The following is a 22,987-nucleotide window of genomic DNA, read 5'->3' as shown; positions in this document are numbered from 1 at the left end:
TCTCATTAACCTATTCTGATCTGATTGGTAATAACTTAAATGAATTTCCCCAGGCTGAGTCTGTTTTGCTCATGATAGTAATTGATGAGTGATCACTCCCTGTCCATAACTCATGAGCCTTTCAGCATATTTTTCTTGTCCAGTTGAGGAGGAGAGGAATAGAGTGGTTCAGTGGGGTCTGGCATCCAGCCAAGGTCAACCCACTACGATCAGTTTGGTTTTTCTGGCACCTAAATATATAACAGGCAAATCATGTTGACTAAACCAATCTTTTTTGCATCACTGAGTACCACTGGGTTTACTGGCAATTAATTACTTGTATTCATGTATATTCGGGAAAAATACAGTCACAAAGAGTCAATGAGAATGCATAAATCAAGGCTATGAGGTGATTGATTTCATTTGATTTCTTGTGCTTTTCTGTTTTTGATGGTGGGTTGGCTTTGTGCTTTTTAATCTGTTTATTCATTTCATGTTATTGGTTGTGGTAACAGAACACTTATGCTCCAGCTTTCTTTTAAACAATGTGAATTACTTCTATTTATATACGCATTTCAGTCTTAATAATTAAACTGTGACAAAACAACACTAATATAAAAAAGATTTCACTTTCACTACAGTATTACTTGTGCTTAAGTTAATGTCCAGTTTCGCAATCATTTTTTTGAATTTCATGTCAATATTCCTGTGCAGCCCACCATAACAAAAGAATTTAGGAGACTGCATTTTACTTATTTTGTTCACACTTGGGTGGGGCTTTGAGCAACCTAGTGTAGTGCAAGGTGTCCCTGCTTGTGGTAGGGGAGGTGGAACTAGGTGATCTTTAAGGTCCCTTCCAACCCAAACCATCCTACAATTCAATGCTGAAGATGATTGAGATATTATCCATTAGCTTAATTACAGGAGTTACTCTTCTCTTTGACCTGTCTGCATTAGGTTTCAAGTGTTATGGTATAATAAACAATCCAAATAGTTGAAGTTCCATAATAATACTCTTCCATATTTTCTTATGATGTCATCCCAACTGTAGTCTGACCTGCCATCACGCTGGTTTCTGTGTCTTTATAGCTCTTACTGCTTGTAACTTTCTATAGACTTCCTGAAAAATCTAGTTACCCTCTAAACAGAAAGTTTATGCTTTCTGAGCCAGTATAAGACAGGAGTTCCTGCATAGTCAAAACCCACTCATAACTTTCTGTTCCTGCTTCCCTAGAGAGTGTGATTTGCTTTCCTATGCCACAAGAGATTTCTCTGATTTTCAGCGAACTTCCTTCTCACACGGGCAGTGATTTGCACCACACTGGAACTGGAAAGTTTAAAGGAATTAAAATAGTTTCCCACCAAAAATACCATTAGCAAGTGTCAGGATAAAAAATTATCATTAAAGAGATCACAGATATTAATAGGAATCTCTCTTCTTTTGTCTACACTAATTCTTCTCTTTGTAGCCCTTTTGAGTGTCTAGCAATTAGTTTTTACCTTTCTCTCCTGATGGCTGCTTCAGGTACAGGCATCTCTGTGCAATTTTGAGTAGACATAAGCCCAGACTGAATTTCAACTGAAGTAATTGCTTCTAATTTTCAATATTGTATGCCTTTTCAGTAGATAAATCCAGAACCCAATTTCAACGATAGATAAAAACATTAACTCACCCATTATTATATTTATACATTATTATTGTATGGGAGACCTTCCACTGTCTATTTTGCAAATGTTGAATTATTTTATGCTGTATAGATATCAGCTTTACATGAACAATCAACTTAATTCATCTTTCAGATATTCTCTTTCAAAAGACAAATTAAAGACAGATAATACAGCCAAGTCCTTCAGGAAAAGTTTATATACTCAGCACTTTTGAAAAATGGATAATTTAAGATGGTATATATTTTAGAAGATTGTGTATATATATATAGTATTTATAAATACCATATTAGAATTACATTCATGAAGCATGAAAAAATGGAATACCTATAAGCAGATGAGAGATGATTTTATCATTCAAAGTACATCACTTCTATTGCAGCCTAAGAAATTCCATTTGGTAGCAGAGCCAATCTACATGTTCAATCCATATGCCCAACTTTAAGCAGTATCCATAGATTAGAAATTCAACTAGGGCATGTTTCTCTTTCATTAATGCTTTCTGTTGTATTTCTTTCCTACCTAGATATAGCATTCGTTGCTGAATCTTTTTCGTCTACTTGTCACCTGCTGCCTTATGTACCACATAAACACCTATGTGTCTAATGGCTTTTGAGAGTAGCAATTCCTAAAATTACACAAAGTCAGAGAAGGTAATAGAGGATTATAATTTTAATTTTTGTTCTCATATATGATTGTATATTTTTGAGATTGAGAGGAAAAAATCTTAATACAAAACTCCTTAAGTTAGGATGTACTGGTTACTCATTTTAGTAAAATGCCAAAATTAACAAAACTATTCTTTATTTCGTAGTTGAACTAGGTATATGAAATAACTGTCATTCTAAATAGTAGTGTTCTGAAACATTTTTTTTGGAAGACTATTTGTCTTTTAAATGGTTGAAAATCATTTCCACAATATCATATTCCCATAACACTTCTGTTTCTCAGAATATTTCATAACATGAAGAGTGGTTGTCTCATCACATAAAAATTAATAATTATGGTAAAACTAAAATAACAAGAGAAAGTAAAAAATAGAGAGGAGTAGAAATGTGGCAAACAAACAGCAATAATCTGGGAATGAATGTGCATATTTGTTCTACTGTTTCACCTGATACTTGTTAAAGCTTATCATAACTGTAAGATAGTTGTTAGCGTGCAGTGAACAGATTGTATTACACGTAATACAAAAATTTTCTTCTAATATTGCTTTGATATTGCAAACTCTATTGCATTTCATAGAACCATGGTAAGATACAGTACTTGCATAGATTATCACAAAATCATCTTCAAACAAAACATACACAATCATATTTTGGAAAAGTATATAGTTAACAAGAAAAATGCACTTTCTACAAAAGCTCATGATTCTCACAAGAAAATATTATATATTTAGCAAAGACCTTTCTTTCACTACAGAACTACAGAACTTATAAATGCAATACTTCAGCTCAGGTAAATTTGTACAAGATGGAGTATTTTGGTTACATTTGTTATCACTCATTGGGGTTTTTTGTTGGTTTTTATTTTGAATAGCAGTTCTGTATAAGTGTGCCTGGCACCTGCATATGCTACCACAGTGATTCCTGACATCCTATTCTTAGCTTCTTCACCAAGTTAAATCTCCTATAACTTTGTGTAACAAACCACTAATCCTGTTGTTTCAAATGTTTTGTGAAGAAGCTTACATTTCATCTTTGTCAGACCAATTTGGAATATGATCTTGACAAGTGGAATTCCTAGTAGGATAAACACACAGTGTTACTTAGAAACTGGACTTAAATTCCCTTCTTTTTCCTTATTAGTTTTCTTCCTTTTTTTTTCCTAGTTGTGTACTTTTAGGACCATTCAGGATCAAGCCAATGACCATAAATTAAGGGTTAGAGATAAATGAATACGTACTGCATTACCATTCTTGGATATTTTTCTCCTGGTGAGTTGTGACTGGTCTGTGTCTTCTTACTTTAATTTTGGGCAATATTGAACCACATAGCTATAAATTCAATGCATATATATGTAAAGTGAAACCTTGACCTTCTCCAGAGGTTCATAGGATTTTCCTTTAATTTCAGAATATGAAAAAAATGTATTTGTGACACCAGAATAAAATCTTCTGTTTAATTTATTAAGTGTCCTCAGTTAGTTTTTTGTTTTCTTTTTGTTTAAAACTTTTCTTAGAACCAGGTAGTTTTCACAACTAGCACTGGTAAGCAACTGGACAATCCATATGGACTTTCCCATCATATAAATTCCATATTATAAAGTTATAAGCTATCTTTTCCTGGGCATCTGGGTCTCAATGGGTGGATTGATTGACACAATTTTCACTTACGAAGACAGTTAACTGCCTTTATCTAGTGAAGGTCAGAGGAAATGCATCATCCTTACTTTCATTTCGTCATTAAGTTCAGCATATGGTCTAGATCTTGAGAACAAATTAATTTTTGATCTTTCCATTTACCATTGATCCTAGAAGCTTTTAATAGAGCTTTTTTTTAATGGAAAAAATATGAGCTTTTGATATGAAACTGCAGCAGTAAAGCCAAGATTTAATTTAATCAAAACAATTAGTTAAGCATTATTTTAAATCACTGCAATGAGTATAGAAAAAGAGCATGCTGTAATATTATTTGAGAATAATGTAAAATTAAAGCTGGAATCATATTTGCATCATTTTCAGAATAAAGAAAAAATACATTTAAAATTTTTTTGGGGGAAATGATTCATGTATGTTTTAGGTCTATGGTCATGTCATTTTTATAGTTGTCATTAAAAAATATTTAAACAGGAAAATATTAATTATCTTTTTTCTCCATAACTGGAGCTTGGCTTTGAAAATTATGAACTTCCAATTACTTTGAAGATGTCTATAATTTATAACTACAGACTTGGAAAAACAATATTGCAGCAGATCAAGAACAACAGACTCCATAGGAATTTGTTTTAAACATCTCTACTAAAAGAAGGTGACCTCTTTACTGCTTTTTATGAATAAGAGTGAAGACAAACCAGTCTATATGGATCTGTTACTTCCCATCTTTTCAGATAAACTAGTCTTGCCTACCTCTGCAGTATAGGGATCTCATCTATGCTGTGTATCAGGCAGTTTATCCATACTCTTTGAAGAGGACTACAAGGTAGACATGGTTTTTGATTTATAGTTTGCACATTTTTCCCTTGTATACAGTCTATGGCAAAACCAATTCCTAGCTCAGTGTTTTAATTTCATGTTTATCATGTCTAAATATAATATCTTCATCAAAACCTAAAATTATTCAGTGCACCATTATTTATTCATTGTGGCAGGAGGAGTTTCATATCTAGTGTTATTAGCATGTTACTGGATTTCAAGACCAAATATTTTAGGAGTCGGTTCTCATATAGCAACCTCTGGCTTTCAGCAAGGAATTACAGGTGTACTTGAAGGGGTACTTTGAGAATCCAAAGAGGATGAGATGCATATAACAACATTCAGAAAAATACCCAGGTTACAAAGTAGAGTAGTCTTCAAGACTTCCCCCTGTCTTCATTTTTAGTTTGATTTTTGAGAGCGATCACAGATTTTTATCCTTTACCTTCCAACATGAACACTCACCACCATTTTTAAGATTAAGGTGCTTTAAATAACATCCTGTGTTCTGCTAAGGGAGAGGAAATTCGTTGCTCTCATTGCAAACACTCTAGGTCCTGAGTGATTTTAGGATTTGTACCTACCTAGGTGTTAAATTCCTTAAGAGCTTAATACAAGGCACCAGAAAGAGCTCACGACCTCTTTTATCAGTGCTGCTTAATTCTGTGTATGCCTAAATCCCTAGTTATCTATATTTCTGCTGACTACATGTACATGATCAAATTTATATTTATTCCTTGATTTTTATATCTGTACTTTTAAAATATCTTTTGTATTTGTCTCCATGTGTTTATCTACAGGGACTGTCAGTTCTCAGAACATGCCCATGATGCAAAGAAGACATCCAGTGTTCTGTACACTCTTTTCTATTCAGGTGTCTGTTATTTTATAAAACAATCCAGTACATATCAGAGTACAAACCCATTCTGAACCATTCTCCTCTCTCTCTGATCCAATTCCTATGATTTACAGAGGGGAACGACTTTGAGTAAGATTATGAGAACAGCACCTTAAAATAGAGTGCAATAATAGAGCAGCTTAGGAGATAAGTCTTTAAATCCTTTTCCCAAAAGTAAGAAGATTTTAATTTGGATCTTGCAGGTGCATTTTGTGAAAAATGACTGACACAGTCAAATATCTTTTTCAGAGGGAGCTCATGGCTGACAGTAAGAAATTCCTCTTACCCTACCCTTACGCAATACCCGGCTCAGCCTGCTGATTTGTGTGAATCCTATGGTTAACACTCATCATGCAATGTGAACTAAGATGGAAATCTGAACTGAGTCTTCACATTCCAGTTGTGTCCTTACACACTCAACAGGAAGAAATGGGAACTTTGAGAGGGCAATGCTAATCTTTAAATAGACAAAATTACGGAAATGCTCCCCTGTCTTGGTTGTGCCTTTAAAATGCATAGGAAGAACCTAAGATTTTGTGGTTCTCATCTAAGTACCAGAGACCAAGCACTTCTCAGGATTATATTTGCAAATACTTTTGGTAGCCACATGTCCACATCTTAAAATATGAACACGATACAGAGTGACTGGGTGAGGCTCTGGAGTTTTAGATCTCCTGACCTGGAAGGTATCTTGTGGTATACTTGTAGATCTAAGAAATAATTATTATTTTCACTGCATATTGATTTTTTTCGGTTTGATTCATTTTCATACCTGTCCCTCAGTATCTGTGAAGCTCTGAAGAATTAACTGAAGTATCTGAAGAAGCAGTGAAGCTGGCATCATATCCTACTACCAAGAGATTTCAAAGTGTGTATGTTGCCTAATTTATGATGACAGAGAGAGGATCAGAACACACAACTGCTTTTAGGTAGTGTTGAAAATCTTATAGTGAAGATAGCCAAATAGGACGCAATACTTTTCATACTGCCCTTATAGAGCAACCTTTGCAGTGAACTATTACTAAATATCCACCCAATTTTTCTTCCAAAAACAACTAGTGACTTGACCTGAAAATGAAGAGTGAATAAATGTCCATACAAATAGGGAATTGATTAATATTTATTTAATTAAGGGGGTTCAGCATGTACAAATTAACTGGGAAGTTAAGTCAATTGACCATGTACAGTTACCAAATGAATCAAGAAATTTCTTAAGGGTGACTGATGCCCTGGTATAGTCCCAGATTTGAGCTCTACCTGGATTATTACAAGTAATTTTTATCACTGTGTATGAAATCAGGCACATCAAATTCCCAGCCTTACAGCCCATGCAAACAAGAAGCTTAGAAAGCTTTTTTCCTCTAAGCCTGGTCTTCAACACCTGCAGGCCTGTTCTTGGATGTAGCAAACTAAGATTCGTAGCTCTAGAATTCTTCAGGGTAAAAGGATTTAACGTCTGTTAAATTTTGACTTTGGGTGATTGGGGTGTTTTTATTTATATTTAGGAGAAAATTTTAATTGAAGTATTAATAATCTTCAGGCCTTTAGACTATCTTCCAGTGGGAAATGGCTTCCGCATTGTTATCCCAGATGGTAGCATGCTGTCCATGTTCAAATATTTTTCTTTTGGGATCTGAGCAATACTAGACTAATATGTATAATTAAATACATGAACACATGCGCTTAGTGCTTGCACAACCAGCTGTTATCAGCAATTATACTGGAAAGAATGACAAAGTTTATGTAAAATTGTTATAGGCAAAAGGCTGTTGACAGAGAGAGCTCCAGTCTTTCCAGTGATTTAGGCAGTGGTGACAGAAGACGCGGTGGATGAGGAAGGCTGGAAGGAATTTACTGGGTCTGAAATGATGATGGTGGGATGGAGAGAAAAACTAAGATGCTAAAGGAGAAGGTTTTTACTGTGAGAGAATAATTCACTTTCCACTACAATGAGAGGAGGTAATTAGGGTGGGAGAAGCTTCAGGGCAATTTTAGTGAAGTATTTTGCACCTTTTCTGTTCTTTTGCCCAACTCTGGTTGCCAGTCCTTTTGTGCAACCCGTGTGTGCATAGACTATTTTAAAAAAATGCAAACATACTGACAAAAGTATTACAAATTACTCTCATAGTATAAAATATTGTATAGATAAAGGTCACAGTCTGCTTCGGGCTAAATGCTGAATGAAAATGGGTGGCTGGAAGATTCATCAGGAAAATATAAATGTGGTCGAACAACTTTTATTGGGAATAGTCTACTTTAAATCCAAAATGTACCTATTCAGGAACCTGAAATCATATTACACCAAGTGATCTGTATTGCAGTTTTAACAGAAAAGGAAAGAAAGAGGCTTCCAAGCATCTAAGCCCTCAAGTATGCAGTATATTAAGGACCAGTTAAATATTAACACCTCGAATTGTACCCACAAGAATGTATGGAACAGTGCAATTTTGGAAGCCCTACAGTAATGTGCTAGTTTTGACTACAACTTGTAAGCAAGACAACAGCTGCTTCACCAGCTGTAGCTTCCCTATCTTTTTCTAAATAGCAAAGGCTGTGTAGTCATGCAGTGCGAAAGCCGGGAAAATATCAAAGGCTGTGTACATCTTTATGTAGTGAGTAATTACTAGAATTGTGTCAAATTCACATAAATAAAAATCCAAATAAAATCATCAGACAGTCAGGAGAACTTTCATGCTGCAAAATTCTCTTACAAAAGATGAATTTCTCTCACCAATAGTGTCAGTGAGGGAAAATATGACTAAGAGATAAACTTTTTTTTTTCCTTTTGTAGCAAAACAATACCATTGTTACTGTGTGTCACAAGCTGTTGAGGTTAAAATAACAAAGCATTCTATATTATGTTCTTTCTTTCTGACTCAGAAGATGACAAAGTACTAGGACTTTCAAAAGGTAAAAGGTAAAACTCTAGAATACCTTATACTTTGGAAATCTTACAAGGAAAAAGGAAATACAGTATTAATACTGCTCAAGCAGGTTACAGAACTGTGGCTTGAAAACAGTCTTTCTTTCACTGCCTAGGCAAGAAGGGTATTTATTATATAACAAGGTGGTATGAACTAAAGTAGAGTTTCATGCTTTTGGGAGAAGGTTCTACGTTTTTACAGTACAGCATCATACTCCAGAACAGGAAAAACATCTGGGTTTGAAAATGCAAGTGAAGATTTTCTCTGACTCCTAGCATGTGTCCACTGACTAACTCCAAGAAGGACTGTGTTATCAGGAAGCAGTGTTCAGATTACTAGCTACTTTAGGATCCATTTTGAAACTTGGTGCTCTGTCTGTCACTGTAGATATTCCTAACACCTAATTTAGGGTTTGGGATTTCATTTGATATGCTTAAAGAATATGTTTCACAGCCCATGTCCTTTAGTTCCCTGAGTTCTTTGCCCTTAATGACAGAAAAACAATTAAGCAACAAAATCTTCTTGGTACTATAAGTTCCTTGAAACATAGTAATAATTTATGTATCATGAAAAAAAAACCTACCTAAAAGGCAAGTGAAAAGGTGAAGCCAATAAAAAAAGCATGTGGGAAGACAAAAGCTAAGTTAGAAAAAGAAAGCTGAATGTTCTGCTTCTGGCATGTACCACTGCAGAAATTAAAGTTACTATGATATAGCTAGCAAAACTAACTGTACTACATTAGTGTCCTGGTATAAAAGAGAATGTCTTACTCTTCTTTACCCATCTTTAAAAAGCAAAAGGAGAACCCTGGGAACTATCAACCTGTCTGGCTCACCTCTGTGGGAAGACCATGGAACAGATCCTCCTAGAAGCTCTACTAAGGCACATGGATTTGGGGCACCTGGCACGTCTTGGCCAAGGGCAAGTCCTACCTGACCTACCTATTGACCTTCTGTGATGGAACGACTTCATCAATGTGAAGGGCTACAGATGTCATTTATATGTCTGTAAAGTATATTTACTTCTGTAAAATCTTTGATACAGTCCCCCCCCAAATCCTTCTCTCTAAATTGGAGAGAGATGGATTAGATAGGACTGTTAGATGGATGAGGAGATGGTTGGACAGTTGCATCCAGAAGGCAGTGATCAATGACTCAGGGTCCCCATGGAGCTCAGTGACGAGTGGTGTCCCTCAGGAAGTCTGTAGTGGGACCAGTGTTATTTAATATCTTCATTAATGGCATAGACAGAGGGACTGAGTATATCCTCAGTAAGTCTGCAAATGACACCAAGCTGAGGTTGATGCATCTGAAGGACAGGATGCCATCCAGAGGGACCTAGACAAGCTCGAGAAGTGAAACTCTGGGAATCTCATGGGGTTTAACAAGAACAAGTGCAAGGTGCCGCACCTGGGTTGAGACAACCCCTGGTATCAACACAGGCTGAGGGATGAACAGATTGAGAGCAGCCCTGCCAGGAAGGACTTCGGGGTGCTGACGGGTGAGAGGCTGGACATGAACTGGCAATGTGCACTTGCAGCCCAGAAAGCCAACTGTATTCTGAGCTGCACCAAGTGTGTCCAGTAGGGTGAGGGAGGTGATTCTGTCCCTCCACTCCACTTTAAAGGTCTCTTCCAATCTAAACCGTCTATGATTCTACGCCAATTTGAAAGATTGTCAGTACATTGTTGGTTAGGCTGTGCTCTGACATTATACATCTAACATATATAGTCCTCCAAAATAATTAAGGTGACACTAGGAAAATGATAGAGGTAGTACTTTGGGATACCAAAGGGCCACAGATTAAAGTGTCGTCACAGAATTTTTGACCAGAGATCTAAGGCCATAAATTCAATGTAAATAATTTTCATTAACATAAATAATCGAGATTCTTTCTTACACCTATGCATGAATGTAGCCTTGCTTTGAAGTTATTCAAAGGGTGAGAGATTAATAACATTTTTAGTATGTAAGTAATTATGACGATCAGGAAACACTGTTGGCCTAATATTTTCAGTATAAAACAGTTATCAGGGAATGAGATCAACGTATGGAAATAATACAGTTTTGATTTTTAGTGGAGTTTTTTCCTTCCTTCCTTCTTTCAAATTTATGGAAATCCTGATATATTATAATCCTGAGTCTTCTTTAATACAAAAAATTTTACAAGAATTCCTAGTCATACTATTAATTATGTCTTCCTAAACAATGCAATGTTGTTGTTTAGGGAGGAAAAAATCTTATATATCTGCTGGAAAATAAATTACAAATTTACAAAGGCAGTATAAAGCTAAAGTACACAGCTACTCTGTGTACACGAAAGAGATAATTTAGCATTTTGTTGTTTTCTGTTATTATATGAACAGTAACTTAGAGATTTTAAGGCCTCAGAATAAAGTACTTATGAAAGTAATACATCTGAAAGAGTTTAGGGGAAAAAATGTAGCAGACAGTAGTATATGTAAAATTGGATTATTACCAAAGAGACTGCTAAATTTGCAATCTTGAATACATATAGAGAGGAGATAAATACTGAATAAGTGGAATTTAGTTTCATTAACTTTCACTATTTGAATGTTTTTGTGTTATTTTTTTAAAAACCCAACTTTTGCAAAATCAGCACACACAACCTAAACTAAATCGCAATACTGAATATCTTTACAATGTTCTTCTTATTAAGCTTGAAATAAAACTTTTTGCCACTAGAGATCATCATTGCTCTTTGCAGAAGTAGCTAGCATTAAGTGTTTATTTTAGTGCATATCAGTAGGTGCAGTCCTGTTCTTCACAGAGAGCATGTCATAATATCAAAACAGAAACACAAGCAGGAATTACTTCCAGCTCCAGAAATTTAATGGCACAATAATGGCAAATGGAGTCCCAGATGCTTCTGTCCCAACACCAGCATATCACTGATGACTTGAAATAACTATAGGTTGAACTGAGTAAATGTCAGACTTAGCTCTTGCTAAATATTAACTATTTCTCTTCAGTCATGTAATTTTTAAAGTAATTTAGTCCTTTCACAAAGCTCCTTCATTGCTGCTTATAACTGTAATGAAACAAAATTTGAGAACATTTCTCAAGTTTTGTATAAAATAGTTTTATGAAAGTATCTTTTTCTTGTTACAGCCTCTTTATTATAAAGTCTGTATCTGCACCAATATTTTTTTTGTTTTGATGAAGTATGAGTTGTGGTAGATTTTTGTTCTGAATATCTATGGAATTTCAGTCGAATCTTCATACAAACGGTGAAGCTAATGCAAAACTTCACAAGGAAATTTAATTAGTCTCAAAGAATTTTGAATACAGTGCTCTACATTGCAGTAACATCAAGAGTATAATAAAAATAGATCGGGTGGGAATAAAATGGGAAATTACCTCTTTTTTCCTCAAATTCTCTTCAAACAGAAAAAAAAAGTCATAGAAACAGTGTCTGCAAAGGAGGCACTGAAATTAAATCCTCAATGCACAAATCAATATTTTTTTTGTGACAGGTAAAGCCAGGACCAAATGACATTGATATTTCTATATATTGGTACTCAAAGATCGTGGAGTGAGATGCTGGATCAAACTTGTTTTCTTTTGTGCTGTGGTTAGTTAAAGTGTAGCCATCAGCAAGCAAGCATCTTCAGGTAAATATCCTCACCATTACACAGAAATTAGACAATGTGAAATATGACAAACTGTGTCTTCTTCTTCCTTAAAAAAAATTAATTAAAAAGTAATACTCCCTCTTTCTAAGAGGTAATACTATTTTGCATAATAAATAATAATTCCTCCATTAAAACAGAGGACTGATGATAAATCTCAGGAAATATTATCTGCAAAATAAATTTTAAAAAAAGGGAAATTACAAATGATAACTGATCAAAGGGGTAACTATGCATGTCAACCAAACAGCTAGATCCTATAGTATATTAAAATAATCCCAAGTGTACTATTGGCAACACTAACTATACTGACTTCTGAAGTATGAAGGATTTTTAATTTAGGACTCCCTACGGTGATATGTTGTTCATTTTAATGATTGTTGATTGCTTCAGTGATGTATTTTGAAATATGCCTCTAATCTTTTGTGATTTTTTGTCCTCTTGGGATGCATTTCCAATCGTTTTAACATGACATATGTACCATTTAATTGTATCATGTTTTAGTTTTGAGATTTTTATGTATCCAAGCTTTTCCTAAGTGTTTTTAAAATTATCATCAGTTTTCAAAATAAAAATTAGAATATAAAATAAGTAGAAAATAAGCTCATCACTTTATAGGGTTGTGTAAGAGCTCACTGTACCATGCTTTGGCCTGTTCTAAACTGAGTGACCTAATTTAGTTTGTGTAATACTTGAGTAGAACAAAAGGCCCTTAATAGTGTTTTATGTCTCATGTCCATGATTGTCCATGATAAAACACTGAGGTTCAAGCCACAAACCCACACTTTCTTCTTGTTTTTCCCTCTCTAGCTGCTAATATTTCAGTGAACTTCAGGATCTTTTTCAGGCAAGGCTTTTGATTCTTCTTTGGGAAGTGTTAAAAACTTATCAGTTACCTAACTTACGGGTAAAATGACAGCATTCTTTCACAGATCCTTTCAATAAATAATTTATTTGTTCCTCTAGGGAAAAAAATTGAAATAATTATTCTTACTTCCTAGGCTCTTTCTGTCTCTTCTTCCCTCTGCATCTCAAAGAAGAGATATGGCTTCTGTACTGATTTACTGAGTTAGCAAAAGCTTTTAAACATTTTACTTTACTTTGAACTAATTTTGAAGTGTATACAAGTCTTTCCTAATGTTAATACAACAGAAGTTTTAGACCTCAAATATCACTGCCTGTTTCTCATACAGACATGCATTAAGTCAAATTGCTGTCTTAGTCAAGGGACTGTGCAAATCCTGAAGATTTTCTGTAAAACTAAATTTCCCTTCGCCCGTCTCCCTCCATTTGAGACAGAGGATTTCCTGGTGTGCAGGGAGAATCCAGTTTGAAAGTTAGCGTGTTTCCAGATTATACAGCTTCTCCATACAGGAACAGAAACTTGAAACAGTTTCATGACCCTTAGAGAAAATGAGAAGAACAAATATATGAGAAACAAATACATGAGTAGTGTAAAAAAAAAAAAAAGAGCAGATTTTGTTGTCCTACTTTGTCATTTATTAGCATGTTCCAGGGTTAAAAATAAATATACACAGGATGATCCAGTGAACAAAGACATAAAAGACAATGAAAAGGAGACTCAGAGATTCAAAAGAAATTAGTCTGTTAAAGCTAATGTTTGTATTTTCGTGGTTTCAGTGTGGTTTTAAAAAAATAATTGTAACTGGATTCCAAAATGACAATTGCCATAGAGTAGTATATGTTTTTTACAGTCTTTGATCCTTTCTTTCATCTCTTCTTGTCTTCCTGAGTCTTTTACCTACAGTTAAGACTCAACAGCAAGGTCTAGTAGAATATGATTCCTCTTCACACTAACAAGTAGCGGTTTAATTTCTTACAAATCACTCCAAAAATGGACTAAAATCTGCATAATATATTTCATGGCAATAACACTATTCATAATAGATTAATAAAGCTCTCATGCTTGCTTTATTACTTTGTCTTTGCATTGCCCATAACAACAGTTAAAACCTACTTCTTTTTTTAAATTAACATTGCTTCACTTCTGATGTAACTGAAAGCAAATATATAGTGGAATGCTTTTTTTCCAGCATATAAACCTACCATATATCTCCCAAATTGTTGAGACACCTATTTTGGGGGACAATAAATAGGAAGGAAATAAAGTACAGTATATCATTTGACATGAATTTTGGTGCAAGTGATTATAATTTTAACAGATGCTACATTGTTTGATGAAACATTTTAGATTCTGAATGAAGAGTCCTTGAAGACCAGGAATGAAAATAATGTCTTACATGTGCAAAATAAATCTGACTTCTCAAGTACAATAGTCATTTACTGCTATCCAGAGTGCTGTGCAATGCAGTCATCACAGAGTTCATCAACAGACAATAGATGATGATAATTCTTCTTCCTTGTGAAAGAATTATCTTCTCATATTTTATAGGTATTGGGCCAAATCCTTCAGTCCTTACTCCAAGATTGGTTTCTCAGATCTTATTCATGATAGCAATCCATGCCAATGAAATACTATTAGCTCCTTCATTAAGATGAATAAAAATACCAGTTCTAAAGCAAAGGAGACATTTAAGGGAGGAGTAATGAATGAGCATTGTGGTTGATAAGGACCAAACCCTTTAATATATATTTAAACTATTCACTTCATACTGGAAAAAATAAAATTTAAGTATATTATATTGGACCTGAACTTCACAGTATTTCTTGAAGAGTCTGTAAGAATTTATATTAACAAGCTGAAAAGAGAAGGAATTAATTCCTTCATATTTGCAAAATAATTATTGTATGTGAAAATAATATTGGTTTTGCTGTTTCCATCAAAATGAAAAGTTCAGACCCTTCTTGTACACATTATTTATTCTTATTTAGCAGTTCATTTGACTTCAAAATGACAACATCAAAATATGTAGTATATATGTTTCTGAAAGTATACAACAATTAGCCCTTGTAATTTCTATTAGCATTTAATAAATATTGGAGAGAATAAATAGCAACTGGTATAATTTTGGGGGGGAAAAAAGAACACTGAAGGATAAATTTATGAAATGTAGCAATATTTTATTTTACAGTTTACATTTAAATATCTAGAAATAATCTGAAAATACTGTCTTGCTCTATTAACTCTAAAGTAGCTCGTTTCTACTTTGAGTCAGTACACTATGCCATGTTTTTGCATATAAAATAAAGCACAAAACAAGAGTACAAGACCTATGCTTATAAGAGTCTGCTATGTAAAATCTATTACTGCTGCTTTTGAGCTATTTTTTCTTATATTTTACTACTAAAAATTAAGAAAGATAAATTAAACTTATTTCTATGTAGGAAAAAAATATTATTTGAAACAAAACTCACCAAATGAAAATATTGAAGTAGTGATAGACAAGATGCACATCTATGAGTAAATTTAACCAAGAAACTTGTGTTCTGGCTGTGTTTACAAATGAGCCCGTCTTCAGCAAAATGCATATTAAAATCTGTAGTATAGGAAATATCTAGTGTTAAATTACAATGACTGGTAGAAGGCAAGAGGAAGGTCATTGTAGCTGATAAACGTAGTTATGCAAATGTGTTATTGTGAGAAGGCATTGAAGAGGGTTAAAAATTGTACTAAGCAGAAGGTCAATCAGAAATTTCATGGGTCTTTCTGGCCTTGAAATCTATAAAAATGAGGAAGTAAGCAAGGAAGAAAATGAAAATTATAGTAGTTTTATTTGTCTACTCGATGAATAAAAAAAATGTTGGTTTAGTAGGTGAAGATGTTGCTAATGATTTTATTTTTATCAGAAAAAAAAGCCCATTTTTTTAATTAAAATATTTGTAAATTCACAACAGGTTTGAGTTTCTCTGTACCCATCAAGCACAGACATTTAATAGCCTCTCTGAGATTCTTCAGCTCTAGATTCCTGAGAAGCTCCCTTATCCAACATCACAGTGACAATTTAAGCATCACGCTTATACTTAAGGGATTTATTCTTTAGTTTGTGAATAAATTTTCTTTCAAAGAAAACAGAGACAAGAACAAGCCACAGCTGGGATCTACTGACTTTGTAGGGACCTTACTAGGGATTTTGTGTATTTGTAGCTGTTTTGCTCCTGGGTAGGAAATGGTCTGGCATGCTGATGGGAACTAGAGAGAATAAATTACAACCACAGTAGATAACTATACTGGGGATTATTTGAGAACCATCAAAATTAGAGCTTCCTCTCCATTCATTTATGGCACACTCTTGCTCAGTTTCCCCAGTGTTAAACTACCTAGATTTCATCTTCCCCTTACCACAGGGAGGTTCCTGCAGGTCTGGGAAAATCAAGCATAAAGTTGTGCCTCTTCACACTATGTTGCTGCTGGCAGTTAGACTTCTTGGGGACCATCAACCAAGGTCCCTATGTCACCTTCTCCATGTATCTGTCTGAAATCTGGGATCTCCACCTACTTCTCTGACCTTTCCCGGAGAATGGATTTTCACCTTATCCTTTCCAGGCTGCCTTCTGTTCCCTAAAGTCACACACTTCTTACTCTTGCTAATATTTTTTTCCTCCTTTACTTGTCAGGAACTTCAATCTCCAGTTTTCTCAATCTTAGTTGATATACAGAAACACAATGTCTGCTTACTGTCCCAGCTGGTGGTTGTCTCATTCCTCTTTATTAAATGGAAGATTCAGGAAGTGTCACTTTTGCTTTGTCCAATTCATATTAAAGAAAATTACAGCTAGCTTTTACCAGTTTTAACTAGCATGTAGAAGACTTTCTCTTGGAAATCTAAAAGTTCAGATTTTGACACTCATCCTCCCTTTTCCTCACAACACATTCACACAAAATTACCTTTTGCCTTTCAGTATTTACAGTCTATTATGGTCTTTTTCTGCATAGGAAACAGCTGACCCCAGGTTGTGTTGTTGTTATGTTGCAACAATATACTATGGTCAGTATCAGGAGCTTGTTTCTGTGGCTGGGACAAGACCCTAGAGATGGAACTGGTGAAGAAGAGTCATTTTGATCTCAAGCCTCTGTAGATGGTGGATCACCATCTTTGAGTAAATGGCAATATACTGAAGTCTTCTCATTTTTACACCTTTTTAAACACTGTACAATTTCTTAGCAGAGGTTTCTTTCACAGTGCCATCCAATCTGATCCAGCAAAAAACCAAGTAGCATGAAGGAGGTACAAAAGGGTATTTCACCAGCCTAGAGTGAGATACAAGAAAACCCTGTCACTGCGAACCGCATTGAAGACAAGAGGCACTACAAACAATAGATGGAACACAGAACAGAACTGACATACGCAGTTAAAAGAAGAAACTCTTTTCACTTTGGGAGAGAGAACAAATGGACTAGAACATGTTCGTGCTACACTGAAAAGTTTTTGAGTATGTAAAAAATGACAATGGTTTTGCCCAATTCTTCATTTTCCCTTACAGTATCTCTACGTGGCTTTCTCTGAGGTATAAACTAAATTATGCTGATACATAAAGATGGAGAAATGTCTCTGAAACTCTGTAACGAAGGCATATCACTGTCATTTGCATTATGTAAAAACACACTATGCAGCAATACCTTATCTTGTCTATAGGTGGCAGCAGAAGACCAAGTCTCATGAGTGAGTACTCTGGAACAGTGTTTAAAGAAAGTTATTTGTACACTAAAGATGACTATTCTTTTAATAATACATGAACATTATTTAACAGGAACTATTGAGTCAATGGAATGTGAACAATGACTCCCCCTCTCCAAAAAAAAGGCCACTGCAACCAGAACTGGTCCTTTTCTTCAATGAAGTGAAAAGCTCGTTCAATTTGCTCAGCGTGGGAGTCTTTGTCATTTTTACAGGACGGCACAATAGATATTGATAACAATAAAAGTCTTTTAACATAATAGCAATGTGAGACAATACCAACAAAATGTCTTGTCTGTCAGCAATGGCCATTAAAAATGCATTAAAACGTGCATTCAGCTCTTTTATTTTCTCAAAATAAAAAAGATTGGTAAATCCTTACATGCAAAAAACCTTCTCATATGGAAAGAAAGAAAGAGAGGGAACTCAAGAAGGAGGCCACCAGACCTAGGCATGGAAAACACAAGCAAAGTAAAGGAAAAGGGTCCATGAGACAAAGAAAAAAAAAAAAAAGCAAGCATCTCAATGACTAGGTGACTAGATTAAGCCATAGAGAAAAAAATAACTCTAAACAACACTACCATAAGCTTCATACATGTGTGAGCAAAATATCATTTAAAATTCGTCACTGTCTATAACTCATATTATTTTACTCTACCTTAAATGTTTATTACTTTCTAGAATTAAGATATGTTGATCAATCACTAGGACTTATCAGTATTTCAAGTAAATTATACATTTGTGCAGAAGTGTGAGCCTTTTAATTGCACAGCAGTAAACAAGAAAAAAAAAATCCTTCACGAAAACATTGTCTTCCTTCCACTTACTTAACCTAGTAAACTCTTTTATACATAAGTAGAGTATACATGGTGGATTGTCTAGGAAGCAAAAATGGATAATGTTCACTGTTTGGAGAATGGTAGGGAGAGAAGATGAAATGCTCTGGTACAATCCATGGCAAGATTTTCCAATGAAACTGCTAGTGAGGAAGGAACTGGTATTTTACAATGCTTTGCAAGGTTCAAAGTATAAATATTTGTGCTGGTCTTGTTATTTTTCAGTAGCTAGTATGAGGCTATCTTTTTAATTTGTGCTGAAAACTGTTGACAATTCAGGGATATTTTAGCTATTTATACCTGACACCAGGTTGGGGCCTTTTCTGATCCTCATCCCACCCCACCAGCAAGGAGGATAGAGGTGCAGAAGAAGCTGGGAGTAATAACAACCGGGACAGATTACCCCAACTGACCAAAGGGACATTCCACACCATATGGCATGATGCTCAGCATATAAAGCTGGGGAAAGAAGTAGAAAGGAGGGGAATGGATGTTTGGAGTGATGATGTCTGTCTTACCAAGTCACTGTTACGTGTGATGGAGCCCTGATTTCCTGGGGATGGCTGAACACCTGCCTGCCCACGGGAAGTGGTGAATGAATTCCTTGTCTTGTGTTGCTTTTGTGCACAGCTTTTGCTTTACCAATTAAACTGTCTTTATCTCAACTCATGGGTTTTCTCACTTTTTTATTGTTCCGATTCTCTCCCCCATCCCAGTGGTGGGAGAGTGAGCAAGAGGCTCTGTGGGACCGAGTTGCCAGCTAGGGTTAAACCACAATAATATCAAAAAAACTTGCAACTATAGACTGTGCAAAATATAGGGACAGCACTTGCTAAACTCAGTTTGCTCAGCTATTTCTTCTCTTTCAAAAATTCATAAGTCCTGTAAATCCTCAGAGTCCACTGTCTAATTATACTGGGCATTTTGTATACCTTCTCATTAAAAACTAACCTCCTATTTTAATGACTTAGTTGAAATCCTTTGAAGATCAGACTGTTAGTGTCTGAATGCTGTATTCTGAATGATGCCCTCCTTCCTTTATTCCTTTCTGAGCTCTGGTAATTTCTCCTCTTTTTTTTTTTTTTTTCTTCTTTTTTTCCTTTCTTTAAACCAATTTTAGATGCCTTACTTGATTACAAGTGAAAAATACAGAGATGCTTCATCTGAAGGCTGCTTCTACAACCTGACAGAATGGGACGGTCTGAGTTAAGTGTTTAGGTTGCTTTTAGCTAATGCGAAAGAGTCTCTTATCTACTTAGCTGAGGCAGTTGTTGAACAGATGCACATCTGACACTGTGCAGTATTTACAGTACCATATCTTTAACAAATTGGGCTATGTTCATTCCAACTGACTTCTTTCAAATTACACAAATGATTAATTTGTGCTCTGGATTTCAGATGGTAAACCCTCTCCCAGTTTCATATTTAAGGGGGCAATTTTATTTGTCATCAGTTTCTGGTTGGGATCACTATGGTTTGAACAATCATTTTATTTCACCGTTTATGTCTTTGGCTTACATCACACAGCCAAAAATCTCAGACAGTCTCAGTCATAATAAGGAGTGTAGAAATCAGGAAATAAATGTATTTTTTTCTTTAATGTGACTATTTCAAAATTTTACTTTTTCAGATCCTTTTTGAGCACTTTTAATGCCCTTTTATGTATTTTCCACAAGGATTTTTGTCAGAACTGATACTCACTTCAATTATAAGCATTCTTCTTCTGTACTTTTGGGGTTTTTTTTTCAATCATAGAATCATCAAGGTTAGAAGAGACCTTCAAGCTCATCTAGTTCAGTGTCAATGTCAAGAGAATGAAGTACATTCTTCATTCCACATGGAGACCTCTGGGGTCTCTCACAAACAAGGAATTAGAATTCTAACATTGAAATAAAGAATAAGATGCTGTTTCTGTTGGAGACGAAGATAAACTTATCATTCTTTTTCTGCTTTTTCTCATCATAAATCAATATATAGGCTTTACATGGAATTTCTCTCACAAAACCAAATATATTGTCAATAGCATTTAAATAAGTGGGGAAATATAATTAATAAGCAAGTTATTTCCTTTTCAAAATATGTACACATAGTAATTTCTGCGTTACTTAGTAGATCTTACAGATTTTACTGAAAGCTTCCTCATTTATTCCAGTCAAAGTGGTATGTTATATATCCAAAGAAAAATATACATGAATCTTCTTTATTTCCACACTGTAAAGATGAAAATATAGCTTGCCAAGAAGAACTCGAAGTTTAAAATTCATTACAAATTATCCTGGAAATTATATTTTGTTTATTTTGACAGGTGCAGAGAAAATTCGTAAAATATTTCATCTTCATATTGAACATAATGGGAAATAGGGACATTATTTTGATACATGGTTTTACTAACAAGTTTCAAGATGAAATATTGCCTATCATAAAAAATACACCTATTCACAAGCAAAAAAATAATAATACAAAAATTGCTAGCTTTAATAAATGCTGGGACTTACTGATTAAGTAACATTTTATATTCAAGGGATTCTCTAGCATAAAGGTCTTTACTGAAAAGGTCTGTTGGGCTGAGAGAAAAGTTTTATTTATTTTATAGGTGCTTGCCTTAAGTACAATTCCCTCATGCCTAGAATAAATCTGGAGTTAGAAAAGCATGAGTGGAGCTCTTATTGAAACAACTCTGCATCAAAACACAAATAACTTTCTATTAGCCATGTCACTAGGTTAAAGAATAGGTAGGCAGAATCCAAGCAATTATCAGGGAAACATTGGAACATTATTCAAAACAACCCTGACCTTAAAACTTGTTTAAAGATCTTCTTCTGATGGCTTATGGAAGAAGCCCAACTTAAAAGACAAAAGTGTACTCTTAAAGTGCATTGTTCGGCACTGTAGACCCTCAGTGGCACAGCTACTTGATGACAATTACTTTTGTGATGACTGTGACTGTGTAATTCAACCCCCAAATGTATTTTATTTTATCACTCTATTAGAGGAAATAAAAATATCCTCTCCTACTTGATGGAAACTAACATGCACTACAAAGAATGTTTTAGTAGTATATCCAACCAAATGTCCTTGCACTCCAGTTAGTGTGTGGATCAGACCACAAAAATTATGACAGAATAAATGTGTAAAGAATCTGCTTTTCATTAGTGGAAATGATGAAGCCTCTCGGCAAGCTGAATACACTAACAGTGGGAGAGACTCTAATCTGAGGTATTCAGCATACAAAGCTTCTTAATTCAACAGTAAATGTGTTTGTGAGGTTCTGAAGCCACCTATTCAAGGTGCAAGGACTCATCTTTCTCAAATGAAGAAGTTTGCAATAGAATAAAGGGGATCTTCAATCGCAGTTTCTTCTGACTTCCTGCTGAAAGACAGAATGTAGATAATTTATGGCATTTAAATATTATTAATAAAGTTCATATTCTTTCTTACTTCTTCTGTAGTGAAATACAGTGAGAGAGTGCTACAAATGTTGCACATGATATTCAGCTGTGAAAACACACAAACAAGGTAGAAATATTCGAATAGTGTTCAGCCTGGTGTAGAGAAGGCTCTGTGTACAGCTTAGAGCACCTTCCAGTACTTAAAGGGAGCCTACAAGAAAGACAGATAGGAACTTTTTACAAGGGCATGTAGTGAAAGGGCAAAGGGTAACGGCTTTAAATTGAAAGATGGTAGGTTTAGATTAAGTATTAGGAAGAAATTTTTTACTATAAGAGTAGTGAGACACAGAAACAGGTTGATCAGAGAAGTTTTGGATGTCTCATTCCTGGAAGTGTTCAAGGCCAGGTTGGATGGCCTAGTGGAAGGTGTCCTTGCCCATGGAAGGGTGGTTGGAACTAGGTGATATTTAAGGTCCCTTCAGTCCAAAACATTCTAATATTTTTATGATCATTCTTCTAGTACAATATCTGGTAGTGATACTTGGACAGAAGATTTAGAGGCACCACTTGCATTTTCTGACAGAGTGCAGTTACTCTTTCTTCCAATCTTTTCTACTTCTTTCTCGGCTCTGGAGAGAAATGCTCTGATTTCCAGGCTCCAAAAGCAAAGAGAAGCTTCAGTATTTGTCTTGGTGTCTCATTTTCCTTGAGTACGAGAAATTTTTCTTTTCCCTGGACTGTTGTAAGACCCTAGCATTTCTGTCACTCACTTGATGGTTATATTGACAATTCTGCACTTAAATTTGAAAGCAGAGTACCGTTATAGATGGATACATTCATGTGAAAGGCATTAAACTGTCTTCATCTCAGCAACAAGCACATGCTGTTTAGTTCTGAATGTTTCTCCCTAAATC

This window comes from Chiroxiphia lanceolata, chromosome 2, assembly GCF_009829145.1.
Source record: "Chiroxiphia lanceolata isolate bChiLan1 chromosome 2, bChiLan1.pri, whole genome shotgun sequence".
Classification (NCBI taxonomy): Eukaryota; Metazoa; Chordata; class Aves; order Passeriformes; family Pipridae; genus Chiroxiphia; species Chiroxiphia lanceolata.
Note: the sequence above shows the minus strand (reverse complement) of the source record.